The following is a 24754-nucleotide window of genomic DNA, read 5'->3' as shown; positions in this document are numbered from 1 at the left end:
TCATGGTGTAACGGCAACCATGGAGAAAAGACAAAAAAACTGTGAAAGAAGTAGCCACTGTCTGCTCTAAGTTATAGCAGAGCGCGATGCTCACAGTCCAAAGCGACGTATTGGTCGGTCGTTGTCGGCCAGGAAATCTTTGATCCCTGAAATCGCGTTTCCTCCTAATTCTCTTATCTGTAAGATAGGAGCCAAAGCCAACACCGCTCAGCATTACGCACAAGTGTATTTGACCGTTTACGGCAATTAAAGTAATCGCCGCACACCTCGTCACAATAATCTGTGATGGTAGGAAACCCCGATGAAATGTTGAGCAGACTTATTTACGATTTAGGTTGGCTTATGGGCATTTCTTTACTTATTTGAAGGGTCCTTATGTATAATCATGTTTCACCAGCATTAATAACACTGCAGTTTTGAATCCTTATCATAAAGATGACGTAAGATTGAGGTCTGATATGGAGTTAAATTCTGAGAGGAATCATCCTGCTGTTTGGCTGCGACTCACCACTTTACCGTCTGCATCTCCAAAATCAGCGTACGCCTGGGTCAGAACATTATCCTGTAAAGTTTAAAAAAACAATAAAAGAATCCAACTTTTGTGTGGAAAGTGACGTACGCATGTTTCAGGCCCCATTTTCTGCATACGCAAGTTTTATAAATGATGCCCAGATCTTTTTGCCCATATCCGACCCATGTCCGTCTTTTTCATTACACTGTTACAGAGATATTATCCCCCCTAATGCCCCCCCCCCCAAAAAAAATCTAATTTTTGTGACTATCACTTTGGTACTAAAACGTACTAAATCTTACAGTAACAATTACATAAACACTGCGCTTCTATCTGCGATGAGCAACACTCTTTCAAAGCTAAACCCTTTAGGGCAAAAAGGAAAAACTAAAGAGATGAGCTTGAGACTGATACAACTTTTAGCACCACAGCTGGGCCAATTTGCATTTTGGGAATCTTTGCATTGGTTTTCTTTTATTTAGTATTTAATGGCATGTTTCATCTACCTTAAAAGTTAGAATTCGAAGCTTAACATTGTTGCAGTTCTAAGTTGGAGAAACAGTGTGATTTGCTGATGGTTTTTCTCCATTGCTAGGCTAACTACAGTTAGCAAGACAAACGGCCGTCACTGTGTTTCTCATCATGTAGGACATTCAAACACCACAGCTAATGTTCCATAACCTAAGCTCCACAGCACTACACGTCAGATCATATGAAATGCAAACTATCAGGAATAAATGCTTTGCTGCTATCGCTACCTTTGATTAGCTTGTCAACCATGTTGGATTTTCAGGTCAGAGCTAATAACAAGTGTCCAACTTTCCAAACCAGAATAGTGACATTCAGGGGCGGTTTTAGTTGATTTTGCCAACTTGTAAATTGGAAAGTCCAACTTCTAAGAACAAATGGAAATGCCCTTTATTCATTGCCCTTATCTCACCACTTGATTCTCCTAGAGTGCTCCTTTGAGGTCACAAAGCATGCCGAGACAACACGAAATTCAAGGCTGGATCCAAATGAATTCCTGAGGTTTGAAATGTTCGTATTCAAGCCCCTTCTTGCAGCTATTTTAGGTATTTTCTTTTATACTCAGGCGCGGAATGGTTGGGTTTTGAAAGAGTTGAATGCTAAGAACTTGAGGACTGCGCTCCAAATACAAGATGTTTGGATCATGTGGCTAAAGCATTTGTTGTATATTTGTAAGCAAAAAAATATATACAAAATACTGTCTTTATCGGATTAAATTTTGAACTGAAAATATATGGTTTAAAATACTATTGTTGCAAGATGAACTGATATCAATGCAAATGTGATGCCAAAGGAAACAAATAAAAAATGGAAATATTCATACATAAAAAGGCTTTTGTTGAGATAATGTATCTTCCCTGACAAAGTCAGCAGATAAGAAGCTTAACAAGCTGCCAGACCACCCACACACACCCACACCCCAACAGGATGACCTTCCATGTGCTCATCCATGCAGTCGGTGTCCTATAATGTCTTCTCTGGACCGCCGTCGAGTCAATTCCACGCTCGTCTGAGATCTCCTGATTTAGGCCCACTGATTGAGCCTATTTTCTGTCCCTGTCCATCTCGTTCCACCTGCTGGTTTCCATGTGCGTGCCGACTTCATGCGTGCCCGCACACACAACCAGGCGATGCAGCAGACATTGCGTGCACTCTCTCCGCTGTCTTTCTAGACAAAATGGATGGCTCAGTATCATTTATCCAATAGAGTAATGGTTCCAGGGGTAGTGCCAAATAGAAAGCGGTTGTCTACTATTAACTTTTCAGTCACAATTTTTTTTTTATTTTACTCATTAGAAAACAGTGTTCTATTACTATTTATGCATATCCCTAATCGAAAATGAATTTATTTTCTATTTTATTGGGATTTTATGTGGTCATTCAACACTAAGTCTCCCTTGAGTTAGAAGTAGAGGGGGAAAAATGGACAGTTTCCTGTTTTCTTTTCTTTTCTTTTCTTTCTTTTTGTCAAGTAAATGTGTTTGTCATGCATTAGTATTCAGCCCCCCTGAGTCAATACTTTGTACAGTTGTCTCTGAAATTACTGAATTAAAGATGGAAGTATTTTGACGGTCTGACTCTATCAGCTTTGCACATCCAAAGACAGATTTATTTGCACATTCTTTGTAAAATATCTCAGGTTTATAGGTAATTGGTTTACCCAAACTTTATTCTGTAATATGACGGTGAAATGGGGTTTAACAAAAAATGTAAGAGTCAACTTAGGATTTTTACTGGCAAAAGATGGTAAAAGACATCCATATTTATTGTTTTCCTCTCACTACTGTGATACTTTATATTGTTCTCACATAAAAGCCTCAAATGCACTAAGGTTTGTAGGAATAACGGGACAAATTATGGAAATATTTAAGGAATGTTAGGTGGACCGCTAATAATTTGTTCAGTGTTTTACTCCCACAGAAAAAAAAAACAGCAGCTGCACTATTCCTCAGCAAACCTCCTCAGTTTTGACTTCAGATCTCTTTTTTTTTTTACCTTCTTCGTATTTCCATCATGGAAGTGAAGAGCTGTGTAAATAATTCCTTCTGTTTCGTGCCCCCCTCTTGCTACCATCGTCAGATGACATGCAGCCTGCTGGCAGCAATCGACTGCTTCGTATGACGGGGGGGGAGAGCTGTCTGTGCGTATGGGTGTTTGCACTGCTTCGTCGAAAGCACTCCATAGACGGCGCTTTATTGAGCAGAATGCAGGGGGAGAAGCAGAGGGAGAAAGGATATAATCCATCGCAGGGACACATTTACAGTGTTTGTCTGCGTCAGCTCTTACATAAACCCGCGACGACGGGCCAAAAAGTGCCAGAAACTGAGCCAGCGCAAATCTGCAGCCCCGACTGCTTCCGAGCCTGTAGGGTCTGCACAAACAGAACGCTCACGCTCACACTCGCAAATCCCCTTTGCCCTGCGAAATACGTTTTTAATCATCCCCTCGTTGCTTTCAGCTGGGTGTCTGCTGTGATGTGATCACCAGCAAAGCCGCACAACTTAGCTGTTCCTTGTCCATTGATAGAAACATTGTGTTCTTTCCAAAGGGCGCACAGTTAATACGCACTGCAGAATAAAAACCTTTCCACATCATTCAGGACCCATCACCACTGGATCCATTGGGGTTTGAAGCTGTTGGTCATTTTTGATTACGGTAGCTCAGAGGGAGTAAAGTAAACCATCCAGACGTTAAATGCTACACCCATAGCGAAAGGAAGCTCGCATGCAAAGAAACTCTCCTCATTTCAACAAGATGCAGTCAAGAAAACAGCCAGATGTTTATTGGATATATCCAAACGGACAAAGGTCTGGGACAGAAGCGCTGTGAAAACGCATCGGTGTGCCTGTGGGGGGAACTAAAAGCTTTTTATTGGGGAGAGGGTGGGTCAGGCAATTTCTGCAGAGTGTTTGCACCTGAAAGCTATTTAAACTTAAAAGTAAGTCACATCGCGATATTGTGGTGCTCATCTGACTTGATATTGAAATATTTTCACACCAGTGATGTGCAGTTAAGGCAGGCAAGGCTTACCTTAGGTTGTTGTTCAAATTATATATTTAATAACAATTTATTAATATAATCACTTCAAGGACGTACGGAAAGCTTTCGAGTTCAGCATAATAGGAATAGCTAAGCGTCAGCCTCTTCTAGTCAGTCAGGTGGCTGGCTTAAAAAACTGGGAGCACCATAACCTGACTCTCGCCAGACAGATGTGGTTCCGCCGAGCTCCACACGGCTCCACACATCCATCTGCACTCGCTGCCATTGGGAGGGATTTCAATACCCCATAAAAAGGATGAGCCAATCAGGATCGCCGGACGGGATTTTTGTAGATGTGACGTATCAGAAAAGCGACTGTTTGGATTCAGACAACAATGGCGGCTCACAGCGAGGAAGCAAGAAGCAACTATTGCCCCTTTTCCATTGCCACTAAAAAGCCTGGGGCTTTGCAAATCCCGGCTAGCGTTTCCATCCAGATTTACCCGACTAATTTCATTTACCCGCGCTTTACTTTGCCGGGTTTTGGTCCCCCAACCTACCCAGTACTTCTCTGCTTTCTCGCGGCTTGTTGAGGGGGCAGGTTTGTGTACAGTAAGAAAAACTGTCCACCTCAAGGGTGGAGTAAGGAGATGAGAAGTTTACAACCCTATCAACTCAGCCAGACAGTCTGTGATTTCCTGCTGACTGGATCATGTTGTTCGCAGCTGAAAAGTCATCCTAAATGGTTTACTAAGTTAGTGGGGGATATTTGCGCATAACAGATATCAAAAGTTAAAATCTTGGCTGGATGTGTTCGCCGCTTTTAGTTAATTTTAAACTGTTTTGCCTCTCTCTTTCTCTCTCTCTGTCTTCATGTGGAGCAGGCTCGCTTTCCATGGCAGAGAACGAGGAGGAGAGAACTGTTCAGTGCTTATAGCCTGGCTTTAACCTACATAAAAACGATTTTGCTGTGATCGAAAGTCTGCGATACTGTTCTTAAAAACCGTCCTCCCGACAGAGACGGATAGCTCTCCCGCTCAGGTAGCATGTAATATTTAATGCGCCTTATAATCCGATGCGACTTATGGTCCGAAAAATACGGGTAATTTTTTAAAAGAACCGACATCAGTCATTTACCGACATCGCGCTATATCCATAATGGTGGCTGTTCTGTTTTGGTTTTCCCTGCGTCACTCTTTCCCTGCGTCAGCGTGGCGGGTTGGTTCCGTTGTATTAGGGTTGGATGATATGGAAAAAAAACCATATTGATAAAATAGAAATCATATTAATGGATATGAATAATTTCCAAAAAATTCAAAACATATATTTTAAGTATAAATATATGTATGTATATAAATATATATAAATATATATATATATATATATATATAAATAGATAGATAGATAGATATAGATATATAGATATAGACATACATATACATACATATATATACATACATATATATATATCTATATATATATATATAGATATATATATAGATATATATAGATAGATAGATAGATAGATAGATAGATAGATAGATAGATAGATAGATAGATAGATAGATAGATAGATAGATAGATAGATAGATAGATAGATAGATAGATAGATATACATATAGTTCGGCCCTATGTTGGATCATAGCGTTTCTCACAAGAAGGCCCAGATTGTTATAGGCTGTTTACTTTGGATGATGGCCATAGCGACATGTCTGGATGGTAGCATATTGCTGTGTGTACTGATTTAAATGGCCTGTTTTACATAACTGATATTAGGAGAATTAATTCATTGATGACATCAGTTAAGAGAAAAATGTGTCACCTAAAGAAATAGAGCTCTATGGAGAATTGTTGTATTGCCTGTGTGTCTCATCCATCCACGTCTTTGCCTTCTTTTTCCCTCTTTTTCTAAGACACTGTAATCTGAGGTGTAGTATTGGTTGTTAATTGGTTTCAGGGAATTTATTTTGATATCGATTGACACCAATAAATGTGACCTAAACAATAAAGTTACATATATTTCACATGGATGAGATTGATGCATGGACACATATTAATATGAGCCAGCAACACAGTGTCCAGTAACCAGAAGCTCTTGTATAAACGCTGAGAGGCACAACTCCAGTTCTTCCACTGCCCACCCGACCCCTGTTATCACTGCAAGTCCCACATAGTGAATCCAACCAGTACCGGTTCAGACACATTTAATTATAGGACACCCAAAAGAATAATAATGGAATACATGCTTTCATTAAGCGGAGATAAGCTGCAGCACATCAGTGTTGTACTGCAAAACATCGGACTGACCACTGATTCCTCAAAAGCCCTTGGTCATTCGGCTTTAGGGTTTAAGAGGAATTTGGCCTGGACCCGTCTCTGGTTATCTGTGGTTACAAAACAAACATCTGGTGGCAATAGCTCTGTGTAAGGAGTGTAGATGAAAGTTCACCAGCAGATGGCACCATTGAGTACGCAAAGCTTATTACATGTATAAAGGGGACGGTGAGGAAAGTAGTTACGGGCACATACAGTAGGAGAAACTGAGTGATGGAGGCATCTCTGAGAGGTAAATACATGCAATCCGGGATAGAACCGCATATCCTGACTCAGACTTGTATATGAAAATGTGCCTAGAGATGCCTCAGTATTTAAAATGAACCTCCCCAGCACCGTCCATCAGGCCTCAGCTCTGTTTGATCTCGTTTCAGTCTGAGATCTAAATCATATATAGAAAAGCAGCCAAGGATGTCAGCAAGGAGAAAATGACTCATGGCCGGCTGTCAGGTTTGGCAGGTAGACCTGGGGGCTACCCTCTGTCTTAGTGACGCAAATCAAAGCGAGGCAGAACAACAGAGGACGACCAGCTCGCTTATCTTCCCTCACCAGCGGTGTGTTAGGAACGGCTCGTCTCTTCAGCGCTTGGCAGATAAAGGCGGCAGCGGCTCGCTCAGTTTGAGCTGCCTTAAAAAAAAAAAAGCCGAGCCCGGTGAGCACCCCCCCCACACGAGCAAAATAGAGGTGGAAGAAAGAAAAACAACAGGCGAGGGCAGGGAGGTGAGAGTGAGATGTAGGAGTGTGAGGAAGGGAGACAGTGAGGAAATACCACAGTACACAACACGCAGCCTCCTTTTGTCGTGGTGTCCACGCCACGGCTCGTTGCTCCGATTGTGCCTTCATTTCACACGAGTCATTGGATCTCTTTGGCATTTATTCATTAATCATGATCGCTCAATCCTGTCTGCTTCTTTGCATGCATTGGAACGGTTTCATCTTTGACTCTGCGTGTAAATGTCTGCGTATCCATGCTGTCGATATATTCTACCATGTCTAGCCTGGAATACACACCAGCAAGGTGTCAAAATCCTCATATCCTGTTCTTGGTAAACGCTATTCTAAAATGATCTAACTTAAATGTTATTTCATCTTTTACCTTTTTGTTCCCTGTCATTTTTCTCGTCCTAGTAGGTAAACCTGGTCTGCCGTTCTGTTAGCTGTGACATCATCCAGGGGAGACAGATCTCCCGCTATAACCATATAACATAGAAAGGATTCCTGGATCAATGTGTGCTTCTGTGCTTGTTTGTGTCTCTGTTCTGTCTTCTCTAACCCCCAGTCGGTCGAGGCAGATGACCGTTCACACTGAGCCTGGTTCTGCTGGAGGTTTTTCCTTCCAGTTAAAGGGGAGTTTTTCTTTCCACTGTCGCTTCATGCTTGCTCAGTATGAGAGATTGCTGCAAAGCCATGGACAATGCAGATGACTGTCCCTGTGGCTCTGAGCTCTTTCAGAATGAGGAAAAGATGCTTTTCAAGACTTGATGCAACCTGCTGGGTTTCCTTAGATAGGAAACCTTTTGACCAATCTGTATAATCTGACCCAATCCGTAAATTCTGATTGAATTTGACTTTGGAAAGTGCCTTGAGATGACATGTTTCATGAATTGCCACTATATAAATAAAGTTGAATTGAAAATTGAATTAACCTAAACATTTATTTTCACCCACATGAGGGTAAAACACAGAGCAGGCCCCACTCATGGAACATGGAGACTCAAGGCTTAACCACGCAATGGTTTTATTTCTTTACACATATATTGGCATATTAAGGGATTAATATTGGCATAATTGTAAGAAATCCATGTCATGAAACGTGTCTTGCACGATGTTTCCCCCCGTGTAGTTTGTGTATACTGGGATGAAGGGTGTAGAATACAGTGTTGTACCGCATCAGGGCTTGTAATGCTTCTTGTGGTGGTTGAAGGATACGTCAACTTCGCTAAGAAGACTTTTGCATTTGAAAAATAACTAGCAACTAAGATCATTTAATTTCCATAAGCAGTGATGCTAGCAAAAATATATGTTAGCTATAGCACTGTCAAAGGCAAGAACTGAAAAGACCAGCTAAACAGAAGCAAGAGTGTTTACTTGCTATTTACGTACGAGCCTGCACTAGCTCTGCAGCACAGCTAGCTAATACAGGAGGTTTGAAAAGCAGTCATTGCTTGAAGAATAACCCCATGTTGTTTCCACATTTCCCTGCTTGGCATTCTCTCTTTTTGCTGAGTATCTTGTGTTAATATTGGCTTTTAAGAGCTCCTATAACTCTGTTCAGATCATTCTTCTCTTTCCGTAATCTTCACATTAATTACGCACCGTGATCAATTGAAAAGCTCTGATACAGAGCAGAGGGTTGAAACCGACCCACCAACTATGTCCCTCATCAACCTCCCAAGGTGAATGAGTTGTAAAAGGAGATTGTGGAACAAGTATGCGTAGTAGCAAGCAAAGACTGCAGCAGCAGTTGTTCAGTCCATTGGTGTTCGTCTAATCCGCAAAATCAATCAGTATGTTGATCTGCAGAATGGCACGCTAAGGACAGTACACAGAAACTTTGATTGTAATTAAAGCAAGGAACGGTATAGAAAGCATGCGCAAGGATCGCAACACAGAGCTCAATCAAGGTGTCATGCTACTTATGACAGAAGTTTCTTTGACAATGATGTGCATGTCATCAGTGTTTGGAGTATGACCTGCAATCTAAGTGAAGTTTGTGAAAAAGCTAGATCTTTCCCCAAAGCGTAGGAGGTAATACATGCAATTATCATGGATCATTCCAATGAGTCTGTCTGGCAGCACCTAATGGAAAGCGTGTTTTTATGCACGCCAGGAGATTAATGGGGAACAAATGGTTCTACGGAGCTGAAAAACAAAATATTAGACAGGAAGACTGAAGCATTAGGGTGACTGAGTGGAATAAAAGCAAATAATCCCAGATGATAAGGATTTAAGCGTGAAACAAAACGTTGAGCTAAAAAAATAATAGAAAGATGCTCTTTATCAATAAAGCCCATGTGGTTTACAGGGCAAAATAAAGAAGCGGAAAGAACACACACACTGTATGGAGAAAAAGTATTTGTGCGCTTGCAGAGTTTTTCTGTTTTTGCTCTTTTTATCACACAGAAATTACTTACGTAACTACAAAATGCAGTTTTCAAATGATGAAAAAAAAGCTTTCTAAAGCATCCTGGCCCTTTTGTAAATAATAATAAGTATCAAGTAATTCCTTTCCTGCAGCTAATAACCGCTTGTGCCACCCTTAGCGGAAACCACTGCCATTAAGAGTTTAGGATAGCCGGCAATGAGTCACATTACATAACAATAGAGGAATATCGGTCAGCTCTTCTTTTGAAATAACTTTGCCACATTGGAGTGTTTTAAATGGGGATTCACGGTACATCGGCATTAACTGGGCCGATATAAATAACCAATGCTTCTTTCCATCTTGTTGCCATTTGTGTATGTGTGTCTGGAGGGCGTTGGTCATGTGGTATTTGTTTGGGCACGTGACAGTGATGCAGTGTACGGTTGAGGGGTGTTTATTAAGTAGGGAAGCAACGGCAGCAGTGTGGTGATTGAAATGGTAGGGACATATATATATAATGGTAGAAACATAAAGAGGCATTTATCCTGAAAGAAAAATAATACAAAGTGACTAAACACTTTGGCATCGAGTCTAAACAGTAAAGGGTATAAGGCAGTAAAGAGTCTGTAAGTTAAAAGATAATGAGCATGCTGCGTAGGGAGCAAACCAGAGAGAATGGCCGCGTCCCAATACTCCCACTTCCACCCTTGTGTCCCTCAAAATGTGTGTTCCCGCTGAGGGTATGAGTGAGTAGTGTGTCCCGATTCTCCAGAGTTCGCTGAAGTGTATTACCCACAATGCATTGCTGCATGTGATGTTTTGAGCTACAAGGTGAAAAATATTTGATCTAAAAAGACCTAAGATCATACTGTCATCTTAAATAAATGACTAATCACCAATTTTTGTTTCTTAAAACAAATATGGTTGTAACTTTTAATTACAAAACTGAAATTTCCTCAAACAGTAGCAGCCGGTTAAATTTCATTCTATCTGCTTTGTTGAATTTGTTTGATGTTTTTGCGCTTCTGAAAGCACAAAGTAATTTCAGTAATTTAGTAGTTTCGCTCGTCTATTTATTGATTTTGTTTTATCAGAAATTGTGTTTCTGAACAAGTAAGCAACCACTTACGCATCCTGTGTGCGATGTTGATGTTTTACCTCGCAGCAGCTATTGATGAAGTTGTAAAAAAAAAAAATTCACAGAAGATAAGCAAAAAAATATATATTTTTCATAACTATGTCACAGCAATGTGCTATCATTAATGAAATGCACACAACCTATGCTTTTTAGTTATTTTATATTTATTTTGGGTATATATTTAACAATATTATTTTGCATTAATTTCTCATTTGTGGCAATACCCGCTCTGCTATGCCCAATCCTTTCAAATTTCAGTTCCTGCAATTCATTCCCCTCAAAACGAATGCTTGTTGCAATTTTAATCATTTTTAGCAGTAAGGATAGCAAAAACAGCGATGGTCCCGCCACTTTTGGTGTCGCAGTCATGACACAGAGATGCAAGTTAATGACATAACAACCCCAATCCTCCTGTTTTGGACGAATCACACTCAAACCCTTATTTGCACTTCCACCCTATGCACTTGCGTAGGGTTTAGTGTGAGTATTGGGATGGGACCAATGTCTAACTACTGAATGAACTAAACAGGAAGTGCTTTTGTTTGAATGTTTTCAGCAGGAAGTGTCCTTGTGATGCAGCAGGAGCAAGAGAAGGGCTGACGACGGTTAAGTTAAGTCCTTTACTATAGTGTTGAGTCGGTGACAGACCTGTGAGGCCCTAATTATAAAGCTGAACTGATTGCCACCAGCCATTAACAACCCACGGTCCGTGTACGTCACTGGCTAATAATCCCACTTTCACAGTATAATGTGCAGCAGCTGTCAGAGCCGCTGCGACCTGTAGCTTACATACCTGAGATAAAGCGCGGTGATAAAACTGACTCAGACCACAAGGCGAAGGCAAGTCAGAGGTCTCTGTCGTTTTAGCTAAGGTGTGACGCAAGTCCAGGTCTCCAACTGGAGTATTCATCACTGCCGCTGCATAAGACGAGTGTGTCTGAGTTTAAGGTCACGCGCTGGTGGTCAGTCATTCTCCTTAAGGGCTTTCTGCTAGTGAGCAGCAGTCCTGGTTCCAACAATTACTGCAAGCCTTTCAGGCCCCGGAGCAGCGAAGCAGCACCAGACCGTGATGTGGGAAGTCAATGAATTTCTTATTTAACAAAGATAGGTGATCACGTTCTCACATAGGGCCAGGATTGGATAGGGTTCATGTCTTAATAAATAAAATAATCATTTTAGGAAACAACTTTTGGTATTTACTCACTTTACCTTGATAGTTGTTGAAACATCTGATACATTTAGGTGTGACACAAACTAAAGAAACCTGTAAACAGGCAGTTTTGTTTTCAGCACAGCGTGACATATTTCTTAATATTTTTTGCCATAACATTTTAGGTGTCATTTTATTCTTTACTCTTGCTCTCGTTACCCTCCGCCGACACAAACTGAGAGGTCAGACGGACGGGGACTCAGGGCCCCCCCATGGGTGGATAATGGCTGACACCGTGGCCTGAACCATTGTTAACCACTATGAAAATCATTCTTGCTGCCACCGCCACGGCACCCTGGGGGTTCCAGTCTCAATTTTGTGAGACTGATAGCTTTTTCTCTCTGTTTGGTCACGATAGAGAATAGAACGTGGCAATGCTTTCATACGGTCTTCTCAGTCTGAATATGATTTCGCCTCAGAACGGACCCTAAAGTTTGTTCATCTGGATGCTTTAGAAGTGGCAGAATGAGCTTCACCTGATATCTGCTGAATAACAGAATCACAACTTCACAGCCCTCAGGGAGGCCCCTTTAAAGACGCAACGGAGCACACGAGGGTTCAAAGCGATTCATTTCCATAAATCCAACCATCAAGCCTTTTAGGCCCCCTCGCTGTCTCCAAGGTTCAATCATTTTTCGGTATAATTCTCTCTTTTTCTCCGTCGCTGCTTGCATTTCTGTCCCCTTATTCACTATTAAAGCCCACCTCTAACGCGGCCGTGCTCAGACTTTAGCGACCACTTTGCAGCCTGAAAGAGCGGGGGAATATTCATGCTGGGGAAATGACAGAGTACTGGTTCAGAGTCAGATCCTCCTCCTGGTGTACTCTGTAAACATAGCAAATTCCTGACTCCAGAAATTGTTCAATTTGTCTGCGTCACTTTTCTAACTATTCAAACAGCAACAGGGGCAGGCTTGAATCTATATTAGTACGCCGTGCACCTTACATATCTATATTTATTTCTGCTAAAGTCAATAGAGTTTTCAGTTTCTTGTCTTTAGGGAAGAATCCGGTGCAATCTTCAGCGCTTTGTGTGTGTGTGTGTGTGTGTGTGTGTGTGTGTGTGTGTGTGTGTGTGGCGGTGCCTGTGTTGTGGCAACGATGGAGAATGGCATCAGGGCTTCAGAGACGACAAGAGCTATTTTTAGAGCATGGCAGCCACAAGTCAGCCTGGGCAGAGAGGAAGAGAGACAGGGGTGGAGGGGTGGGGTGGAGTTTGGAAATGAAAGACGGGAGATGTAAGGAAGTAACACGGAGAGGCTGAGAATAGTCTTAGGGACATAATAATGAAAATGGTTTCTAATCTAGTCTCTCAAAAGCTCACATTCGTTGCACATCGTTTTGGTTACCAATTAAGCAGGTTAGTGATAAACATGTACAGTGCCTTGCAAAACCGTCCATGTCCACAGAAGATGTTCACATTCTGCCGCCTTACAGCTACAACCGCAGAGTATTTTAATGGGATTTTATCAGGGAGACCAACAACACATGGTTTAGAGACGAAAGGAAGATTATATGTGGTTCTACACGCCTAAAGGTGGGCTGCGTATGGCAAGCCGTTTTAACATAAATTCGGTTTCGTCTGACTATCCGTAATTACATTCCAGATATCTTAAAATGCATTTTGACTAGACAAAACTACATTTTGACTATCCGGAATGGTAATTTAAGATATCTTTATTTACATTCTGACTAGGAAGAATAATAATTCAAGATATCTTCAATTACATTTTGACTAGTCAAAATCCCTTTCAAGATATCTCAAATTACGTCACCGGATTCGTCATTGAAAGCGTCACACATCCGTAGACGTAATTTAAGATATCTCGAACGTAATTATGACTAGTCAGAATTACAATTTAAGATATCTGAAATAAGACATTGCGTGTAAGCCCCTTATTGGCTGTAAGCTGCCCAAAGCTGCCTGAACATTCAATGGCGCTGGCTGTTTTCGACAAAATTGTAAGAAAATGCCACAATATAGAAAGAGCTTTTTAAGTATGGGATATGCAGAGAGGGCGAAAATAGTATACTTGAAGAATGCTTAAGAAATTTGCAAAGAATTTCGGATTTACTTGCTGCCGACGCACACAATGCACTGAAAAACGGCTAGCTGAAAGCGCTACTGTCGACTCATGTCCAAGCTGGAAATAAGGAATATTCCTCAGCCCAGACCAGTTCTGTTAATAACCAGATGCAGTTTTTATACTGTGGTAAAGCATCTGCCTCTTGGGAATTATGGTAAAGCCAGCTAGCTCTTGATTTTCACATGCGAGACGGCACAAAGCATTACAGCACCCTCCTTTAGCTTCTCTGAAAACAAAAGCGCACGCCTCCGGTTCCTGTGTGATGACATATGGCAAGCCGTTTCGTAATTCAAGATATCAGTAACGTCATTTTGACTAGTCAGAATGTCAATTTAAGATATCTTAAATGGAAAAGCTGAATAATTCAAGATATCTCTAATTCATTTAGAGATATCTTAAAAGGAATTTTGACTAGTCAAAATTACAATTCAAGATATCTTAAAAGGAATTTTGACTAGTCAAAATTACAATTCAAGATATCTTAAATTTATTTTTTACTAGTCAAAACTGCATTTCGCCTATCCAAAAATACATTTAAGATATCTTGAATTATGGTGGCATTTGAGATATCTTTAATTAGAATTATGACTAGTCAAAACTCAATTTAAGATATCTTGAATTGTAATTTTGACTAGTCGTAATTTAATTGTAGATATCTGAAATGGGTATTTCAGATAGTCAGTAATTCATTCGAGATATCTTGAATTGACGTCTCCATACAACTCAATGGAAAATCTGATGTCATTTCGACTAGTCAGAATGTAATTAGAGATATCTCGAATAGGTATTTTGACTAGTCAAAATACAATTAGAGATATCTTAAATGCTAAAACGTCTAGTCATAAAACAATTTGAGATATCTCGAACGTAAGGGCGGTAAAACCGAATTTATGTTAAAACGGCTTGCCATAGGCTGCGCAGCTGGTAGCACTGATGGAGGCTGGGCTAGATTTGTGGAGTCCCTGAGTAATAGTTGTCGAGACATCAGACTCTCCCACCTGAGCTGTGGATCTTTGCAGATCCTCCAGAGCTATCGTGGGAATGTCAACGGCACCTCTACAGCTTCCCTAAAACGGCTGACATCCTTATCCCTCATTTACATGAATGTGATCATTTAACCAACACAGACAGACAGATACATAGTGGCCTGCAAAAATATTTACCCCATTGGCATCTCTCATGTTTTGTTGCCTCACAACTGGATTGTTTCCGTTTGCACCATGCAGTTTTTATTTTTTATTTTTTTATGTGAAGCAAAAAACCAACCGGATGAAATAACAGAAAACCGCAACACGCGTAAGTTTCCACCCCCACAAAGTCAGTATCTTTGCCCATTCTTCAAAAGCTTTTTGCCTGTGAACAGACCAGCCACAGACTGGATCGAGCTGGATTGCAGTCTGGACTTTGACTAGGCCATTTTAACACCTTTAAATGTTTGCCCTCAAACCACATGAATGTTGCTTTAGCAGTATATGCTTCGGGCCATTGTCCTGCTGAATGGAGAACATCTGTCCCAGTCTCAAATCACAGACAGACGGACAGATTTTACTCAATGTCCTATTACTTAGCACCATCAATCTGTTGTCTTAGACTCTTTCCCAGTTCCTCCTGCTGTTTGTTCGTTCATTAAAAAAAACTCTGCTTTTGCCACTGTTTGATAGCAGAAATAGATAAATCCAAGTGAAAAAATAAGTTGAGGGCCTAAAATGGACCCTTGTGGCACCCCACACTTAAGAGAAGCAGTAGAGGAAGAGAACCCTCTGAGCATGACAGAAATGGTTCTGTCAGTCAGGTAAGAGAAGAAACATTTCAAAGCTGTGCTACGGTTACCAACGTTGTCATGTAGGTGAGACAGGAGGCTACAGCGGTCCTTAGAAAGCAAAAATAAACTCCCGATCACCTGATGCCATCTAAGGCTGATAAAGCCAATGTTCCTCCGTGCACGTCTTGTCTCTTTTCATTTCATATTCCATTAGTGGCACCCAGTGCATCAGTAGCTTTAAATATTCCCATCAGTCGTGCAGCATGGATGTCATTTAGCTCTAATCTGTATGTCTGCCAATACGGTTAGGGAATAAGAGGATACTTAGGAGTTCTATTTCTGTAAAACTTAACGACTCGCCCATAGGCCCACGACACCGACTGCCATACCTGTCATAACGATGCACAGTCTGCAAATAGGCTTTTTCGTCATTAATGTTCCATGTCAGCGTGATGCTGCATCTGTCTTCTCTGTCTCTCCTTTGTCTCCACAGACGAGGTACCGTATGCTTCCTCACAGAAATGTGGCCGTTGCCCAGATGTCAATGTCCCTCTGTCGCTCCATTTACCGTCCATCCACTCTGCGCTGTGATCTGTCCGTCAGTCTGTCTGCAGGCCTCGGGGAGTCGCCCACTCAAGAGGCAGGCGTGCGGAGAGACTGGCACTCACACTGCACCCGTCAACAACCGACAGCCTTGGGGCAACGCAGGCGATTTGCATCAGAGTGGAATCCATCCATACGTCTATATTCAGGTCAGCGTCTGTGTGTTTGACCAGTCTAACAGCGATGCTTTCGCTCTACAGTGAGAACTTCAGCTGTTTCTCTTGTAGGCCGCAGGTAAAAATGTTTAGCCTTAAAACCCAACTATCACGAGCTGGAAAACATTTGCCCTTAAAATTGAACCAACCGGCAAGGAACAGAGGGTTATATTTCTTGAGTTAATCAGTCTCATAGTTTTACTGGTTTTTAGAACAAATGTGTACATATTTGAGTTAAAGGCTATAATCCACACAAATGAAAACCCAGAGGCCAATTCAATTGTCCGGTGCTTCACTGGCAGTGTCGTTATCCGATTACAAATGTCTCAAGGTGTGGCTGGTGTGTCAGGGAGGAGGACTTTCACGCAGTGTGGCACGCAACCACTGAAGTGTGAGTTAGCTCACAAGGTTCAGTTCCATTTTTATACCGCGGTCTGGGACCAGCGATGGCACTAAATGTGAAAATGGGAAACAGAAGCAGTGGCAGGTCACTCTAATACTTTGGAGACACTGTGGTCAAGAATTATCAAAACTCTTAGGAAATCCACCAACAAACAAGACATCATTGCACTTCATTCGAGCAATCGCGGCAAACTGTAGATAGTCAAGTCTTTTAACATTAGCCGTTTATTTAATTTTTCAGCTCGTTCTCATATTTATCCACAGCTGTCTGTTTAAAAATGTGCTTGTGAGACATTTGGGATAAAGCTTTGATTCAGAGATGCCTTTTTATAATTATTTTATGAAAAGAAAAACATATCAAGGTAAATATCAGATATCGGCAATGAGCCTAAAAATATTGAGATATTATTTTTGGTGCATATCACCCAGCCTTAATTTGAATCCAACTTCTGTGCAGACCATCGGTTGAAACCTGAGCAGTACAAAATAGATTTTCATGTGTTTGTGAACGCACAAATACCGTGAGAAATGCCTGGACAATGTTTTTGCCAAGACTTGGTGACGAGAAAAACGATCAGTGGTTTTGTTATTCAGTATAATGGTTATATAAGCATTTTTTCCCAGGAATAACGGGAAGACAGGATATACCATCACACCTGAGACATTGTCCTGTAAAGCTTGTATTTGTGAACATTCAACATTGTTCTTTTGTGTTAGAATGCAATGCCAATCATTCTGACAAGCTCACGTAACACCAGTATGTGTGCTCGTTCCTTGTTAGTTTCCTCTTGCTGGCTGCACATGCACACTTCTAGTGTTTATGTATCTGGTTAGCTTAGCGGTTAGCTTCGTTGTTAGCCGTTCATTGTAGCTTCGCTGCTCTCACTGTAGACTTTGAACATGGCTGGAGTAGCAAGAACCAAACCGAGTACAAGAATATGAGAAGAAGAGGAAGGCCGCAGTAGAAAGAAATAAGACCAGAGTGGATTTGGGAGATTTTTTTCACTTGAACCCCTTGAAGAGCGGAAGAGCGAGGTAAAACCACTGAGCTATATAATACACTGGAGTGCTAATCGCCCGCTGTTAGAACGAGTCGCTTTGAAGCCGCCATATTGGTACTCCCTATTTTGCTCCAGTAACTAGAGAATATGTGGGCTACAGCATCGAATAACAAGGATTTTCTCATATATATAACATTTATAAATATATAAATAACAATATACAAAAACATTTATTTACATATATGTATACACATATATATATATATATGTATACACATACTTATATATACATATATATATATATATATATATATATATATATATATATATATATATATATATATATATATATATATACACATACTTATATATACATATATATATATATATATATATATATATATATATATTTAATATGAATAACATGTGAAATATTTCAGCACCTAATTTCTTAGTAGTTGATAGTGTGTTAGTACATCCACTGACTGTAGAATTACCTGTGAAATATTTTCACGCAGCCAGAAAACTGCTTGTTGTTGCAACCAAATCATATGGGATTCTGTGAGAGTAGGGAGTAGCAAGATGGCGGCCAGTGACTTTAGTTTTTCGGCAAAATCAGCACTCCAGTGTATTATATAGCTCAGTGGGTAAAACGGTCTTGCGCATGTGCAGTTATCCAAAAAGGAACCTGGCCATTTCTTACTTACATTTTCAGAAAAATTGTCCACTTTACCTTTAAACAAGGTCATATTTGGTGCATTGTCATTCATAAATCTGTGTTTCAACCTCTGAGGTGAATCAATTGCAGCATTTCATTTAAAAGAGTTTATCTTCTCATAAGCAATCGTGCTAAAATTAAATAAAACAGTGTATTTTTTTGTTCTTTTTAAGCCAAAGACCAAAGTAAAAACAACACATTAGACAAGTTGGCTTCTAAGATAAGGTTAGATTAAAGAGGATATTTTAAAATTCTTGAAGAGGAACAAAAAACTAATGTAAGTTTTTGAGGATGTGATAAAACAGAATCATCAAAATCCCATAAAGACTAACGAGGACAAATTCATTCATAGCAGCTTTGCCCTCCACAAGCCATTGATCCACACAGCTTTGATGAATGGTGGTTTAGAGCTCAGGCTTCCCTTCATCCATCACCTCTGCCTCCATCCCAGTTTGCACCACTATCTGCTCAAATGAGAAATGCACTTTTCCGACTGCTGAGCACACGCGTCAGTGTCATTATTTTTCTAATGGCCAACCTTTTAGGTGATTATGCTGGCATAGTGACATTTTGAAATGTTCTAAGTGGAAAATTAAAGTTGAGTGCCGACTTTTGAACCGCAAAATTTGCATTTAAATGTGTTACTTCCATTTAATTGATCAAACTGATGGATGTTTAAACTGCTGATTTTCTAAAGTGTTTATATTTTTCTTTTTCTTTTCGTGCTCCGCTTCAGTTTTTTTCTACAATGCGTGAAGATATTCAGTAAGGATTCTTATCATACATAAAATAAAAGGGATTTTGTTTTATAAGTCCTAAGACTTATGGATCATGTGTCGTTTTGTTACACCGCATCAAAAGAAAGTTATTTCCAGCCAACGTGCTGCACCCGCTTTTTACCTTTTTACTTTTATCCAAAGCACGGGAGGGGGGAAACAGCGAGGGAATAAACAGAATGACAGTGTCCAGCCAAAAAAAAAGGATTATTAACTGTAGGTAGGCCGCCGGGTGGAGGTAGCACGGTGTTTATCACCCAGCCAGGGGCAGCTTCTGGACACAGGTGAAGGGGCTGCATGGGGGCTGGCATGAGCAAGGAAGTGTCTTTAGACACACCCCATAATTTCTGCATTTGTCATTACTCTGCTGCATTACTGCAGTGGCTCTAATCACTGACGATAAATAATTTAACCGCATTTTGCTTCACTTGCTTCACACAAGTTTTTCTCACCTCTGCCCCTTTTCTGTTTCTCACTCCGTTGCTGCGATTCCGCCTCCATCAGCCTCCCACAAAACATATGACCCCCCCCCCCGCCCCCCCTCTTTCCCAACTTCACACACACAGTCACTCTTTCCAGGAACAATCTGTCCCACTGATGTGATGTCGGAGGCAGACATTCTTTTTTTCCCATTTATCAGCTATTTGGATTTAAATAAACTCACTGGGACACTGTTGCCTAGAAACCATCAGAAGGAGGTTTCCCCCCCAAAAGCCTTTAAGACCCTTTCAGGTTTGAACTGGTTGCCTCTTTTGAGATTTTCTGCCACTGTTCACCCTTTAAAAGGAATTTAGTAGGATCTTTTCATTTGTAGCTAACTTTAGGTGCTTTTTTTATGATGTTTATAAAGATTGAATCTTTCTGCTGCTGGCTAATTTTTCTTCAGATTATTATATCTTTTAATAATGATACATACTTATTGATGAATTTCTTTTACAATGGTATTGGGCTCATGCAAAAACTGAGCTGGTATTTTGCGGAAGTGCACAAATGACCTCAATGCAGAAGCATGGGTTATGTAATGGCAGCCCCCTCTGGCAAGGATGCATTTCCTTTTGCTACTGATAAAAGATTAATGCTCATTCTTACACTAGTCTGAGTGCTTTCTTCCTTGAGGCTTCACAGGAAGTTCAAACATAAAGCACAAGATGCTAAAATCCCCACTACATATACACACACATATATATATATATATATATATATATATATATATATATATATATATATATATATATATATATATATATTATATATATTATATTTCAGTAACTCAATTCACTAAGGGAGGCACATTATACAGACCGAAACCGATGGATGTTTCAAAGCCTTTATTTCTGATAATTATGATATTTTTTTCACCTACAGCTAATAAAACACAGCATTAAAGATTGCGATATTACATCAGACCCGCAAAAAAAACTAAATTATTCATGCATGAATGGGTGTTTAATGAAGGGTGTGTTTAATACCAGCTTAAAGGTTGTTTTTTTCTGACAAACAAGCCTCTTAGAAATTCATATTCTAATTTATTGAAAATGACTGTATATATAAAATAAAATCTCAATACAAAAATGTCTCATGTTTTGCTAGATGTTACTAAACACCAGCTAGTTTATCAAACTCCAGCTTTAGAAAATGTAATATTAATATTACAAAGCACCTTGTTTCAGTAATCATTACCGTATGTAACCAAGATTTTGGTAAACTACAGTTTATCAAATTCTTTAATCCATACAGAATGGGATTTAGAGAGTACTTTATGACAGTAGACTGCATGATCAAAAAGCCACGGTTCTGATAAGAAACATAATTTCTGTGAACAACACTATATATGTTTCTAAAATGTTTGCAAAAACTCAGTAATTTAGAAACGCTTTGGAGAAAGGCTGAATTTACCAAGTACGTACTCTTTGATATAGTACAACACACGATACATCAGCCACGTAACCGACATCTGACAAAAACTGTAAAACATCAACTAAACTACTGTTTCCCAGACACTGTGATTCACCAAACTCTTTTATTTACGCTAATCTAAGAAAATTTTAAGTTGTTTTATGGTGTAGTATAATACACAATACCACAAGTGTTGCTTTACTTAGTGGTATTTACTAGATACAGTATAAAACATCTCATCTAGGAGAAGTCCACATGGTTCTTAGAGTTGCTTTCAGACTGTAAGTTCTAATTGTCTCGTCAGTCATGGGTTTAGCACCCCTTAAGAAGCCATTAGGCTCTAAAGCCAGGACCGGGAAATCTTTATATTATCAATCAAAATATCAATATTTGGCGCAGGTGCATTGATTCATGTGTCACAAAAAAGAAGAATGTATTTCTTTCTAAATATTTTTTTCCCCAGAGTCAAAGGGGTTTTCTTTAAAATAACTGCCCTTTTATGAGGCTCAGAGTCTATCTAATAACGGTAAATGACGATCAATATTAAATCTAACATGGAGATCTTCAAAGACATGCCAAGCACGTACATGTACTTTTAGACCGCTGATGATTGAATTGAGGCACACAAAATCCCAGGTATGATCATGATTTTGGCGTGGAGGATTGAATGATGTCCAAATGATTCATATTCGGCAGCAGTCTCAACAACATACATGTAAAACACCTGCAATTTTAAGCTACAGTCGTGCACATGGCTTCTGATCTTGATTTTTTTTTTCTATCTTTGAATTTCCATATCCTCTTTGTGAATGGGGTTCTTCTCCTTTTGTGCATATCAATGATTAAATAACAAAATAAATTCCTACCGCTTCATCAGAGGTAATAAGATACGGTGGGATACATATTAGCAAGGGAACATAATCCTCCGAGTGCGTCTGGCTTCAGACTGTTGGATTTCTGCCCGGATACAGGAGAGGCGAATGGGAGCGTGGAGCGGGGTCGGTTAAAAGCGGTCCTAAATGGAGAGCGAGACCACCGGTTGCTGTGGTGATTCATGTGACCTCAACCAACACTTCCAAAAAAAAAAACAGCTGAACAAAAATACATTATGAAAGGGTTTAACGCTTTATTTCGTGAGCAAGTATTTCTTCTTCTGACAAATAAAAACACTTTATATCCAACATACTTTGTCTTCTCTTTGTCTCTTGTTCCCTGCTGTTGCCATTGTTCTGGGCACCCTCTAAGGTCTAAGATGGTATGTTAGACGGTGTCCCTTATCACAGTCAATCAGTTGCTTGTCCATGACATTTACGGAAAATCTTTTATGACACCCTTTTTAACCACCAAAGACCTCTAAACCACTTAGAAACACCATAAGTAAGTTACTGTACCAACAGAAAGAACATGATCGGGACCACCGAGCATCATTCGCTTACATGTCCAAACGACATGTGAACTGTCCCGAGACATCTAGTCCAAAATTGGCAGTAATCTGTTCTAAAGGTGAAAGTTTAGCTGCCATGCCCATCAATATATACAATCAGTGCCCATTTTTATTATTTATAATGCACCGCTACCAGTTTGGACCCTCATTCTTATCAGAGCTGCCTTCGTTTCTTGAGGGCATTGATTAGGCAAAGTGCAAGAAATGTTCCTCTGAGATGTTGGCCCACAATAACGGGAGATCACCGCACAGTTGCTGCAGATTTGACGGCTACACATCCATGGTTTGAACCTCCCGCTTCACCACATCTTAAATGATTGAGGTTTGGTGGCTGTGTAGGCCATTGTGGCACAGCAAACTTATAATGTTGTTCGCAGCAGACCAGTTTGAGTCGATTTAACCAGATGGTGCAATGTGGTCATAAAGGCCTGGGAAATAGGGCAAACATATCAATAGAATAGAAATCGTATTGGGCGATCTCGATAATTATCAAAAAGTGCAGCCCTGGCCATTTTATGCTGTTGTTTAGCGACCTACTTTTAGATACAGAACACACAGCTTGATGACGGAACGTTCCTAGATCTGCGTTTGTGATTGGCTGGGAGGATGTAATGACTCTAGCATTGACCGACATGATAGGCTAGAATGCAAAAGGAAGGAAAACTGTTCTTTTATTAAACTTTTTATTGACCCTTTTTTTTCCTATCGCATCACACGTCTATTGATCGATGCATATTGTTATTGAATCATCAGCCGGCCCTAATGGGCAGCATCAGCAACATTACTCAGGCAGGCTGTTATATTGACATGATTTTCGGTGGGTACAAAGGGACCCAAATTGAGCCAAGAACCCCCCCACACACACACACACACACACACAGACACCAACACTAACATGAACCATTGATAAAGAGCATCATCTGCTCTTTTTCATCACATCACCTTCTGACCCTTCCATCTAAATGTCACAGCTGAGAGCGAGGCTCACTGGAGCATATCTGTTAATGTGCAATTTGTAGCCTCTATGCACTTTGCTGACGGAAACGGCCCTTTGTGCGGCCCATCCATATCAAGGTGTTGCAGGCCTACCATTTAGAAACGCTATTCCTTATAGTTTGACTTCAATGAGTCTTTTTTTTATTAGAGCTACCGTCGCCTCTTTATCATCTTGGACCAGTCTGCTCCTTCTCCTCGAATGTGACGTCAACCAGGCATATTGTCCACACAGCTGAAACACCCCCTGGATATTTTTTTGCTATTTTGGGTCATTCTCTGTAAACCTGACAGATGGTTGTGAGTGAAAAGCCCAGCAGATGAGCAGTTTCTAAAACACTCAGACCAGCCAGACCGATGTTCTGACGGTGGAACAGCATACCCTCAGTTAATGCGCATGCAACCTGGATCACTGCGTATCATCTCCACATACCTCTGACCGCGAGTGGTTTGTCTATTATATTGCGTATTAATTTCACGTTACTTAATTGCAAGCCTTGTAAAAAATGCACACTAAAGTTTTCTAGAATTTATTTTCAGCAAGTGGAGCCATAAAATCGTTTACCCTGTAGTTATTAACCTTTAGCTCATTCTCCAAAACTGATTACGAGATTAAACATGTCAAAATCAGTCCAAACAGCATTGCTCTTCATAAATTGTGTTTTCTAACAAGCACCGTCAGCATATCGCTTCAGAAACGTATGCTGTTTCCATAAAAAAGTCTACCCTAGCAGACGGAGATTGAACAATCAACTAGCGGTATGCTAATCTGACAGGGTACGCCACAGCGGCAGAACACAGGCACCAACCACTGAGCTACATCCAGAGTCACTCAAACCACCTTGTGTTCCCTGTCCTGATGCTCCGATCCAACTCAAACGAGTCGTCTTCACCATGTGCATGCTGAGTGTGGACAACGTGTGTTCAGACTTCCCAGCTCCTCCAAGCAGGTTCCTCCTTTTCCCAATTTATCCTTTCCTTCTCTCAGTAAAGGCCATCTCAGTAACACCCAGCCCAGCTGCTGGACATCTTCTCCTCTGTAAAGACCAGCCCTGCCACTCCAAGGCTCTCAGCTCCACGCACATTTACCTTCCGCCTCTTATCCTCGCTCGAACGGCCTCAGCCTGCACTT

At 40.5% G+C, this 24754-nt stretch overlaps 1 protein-coding gene across 1 annotated transcript in view; it reads right to left on the bottom strand.

Annotated features, from left to right (window-relative positions):
- Nucleotides 1-24754, bottom strand: part of vsnl1a (visinin-like 1a) — a 47120-nt gene that overhangs the window by 8738 nt on the left and 13628 nt on the right. The gene's annotated exons all lie outside the window — the stretch shown is intronic.

Source organism: Fundulus heteroclitus, chromosome 15 (genome assembly GCF_011125445.2).
Source record: "Fundulus heteroclitus isolate FHET01 chromosome 15, MU-UCD_Fhet_4.1, whole genome shotgun sequence".
In the NCBI taxonomy this organism is placed as follows: domain Eukaryota; kingdom Metazoa; phylum Chordata; class Actinopteri; order Cyprinodontiformes; family Fundulidae; genus Fundulus; species Fundulus heteroclitus.
The sequence above is the reverse complement of the archived record's forward strand: the minus strand, read 5'-3'. Positions and strand labels throughout refer to the sequence as shown.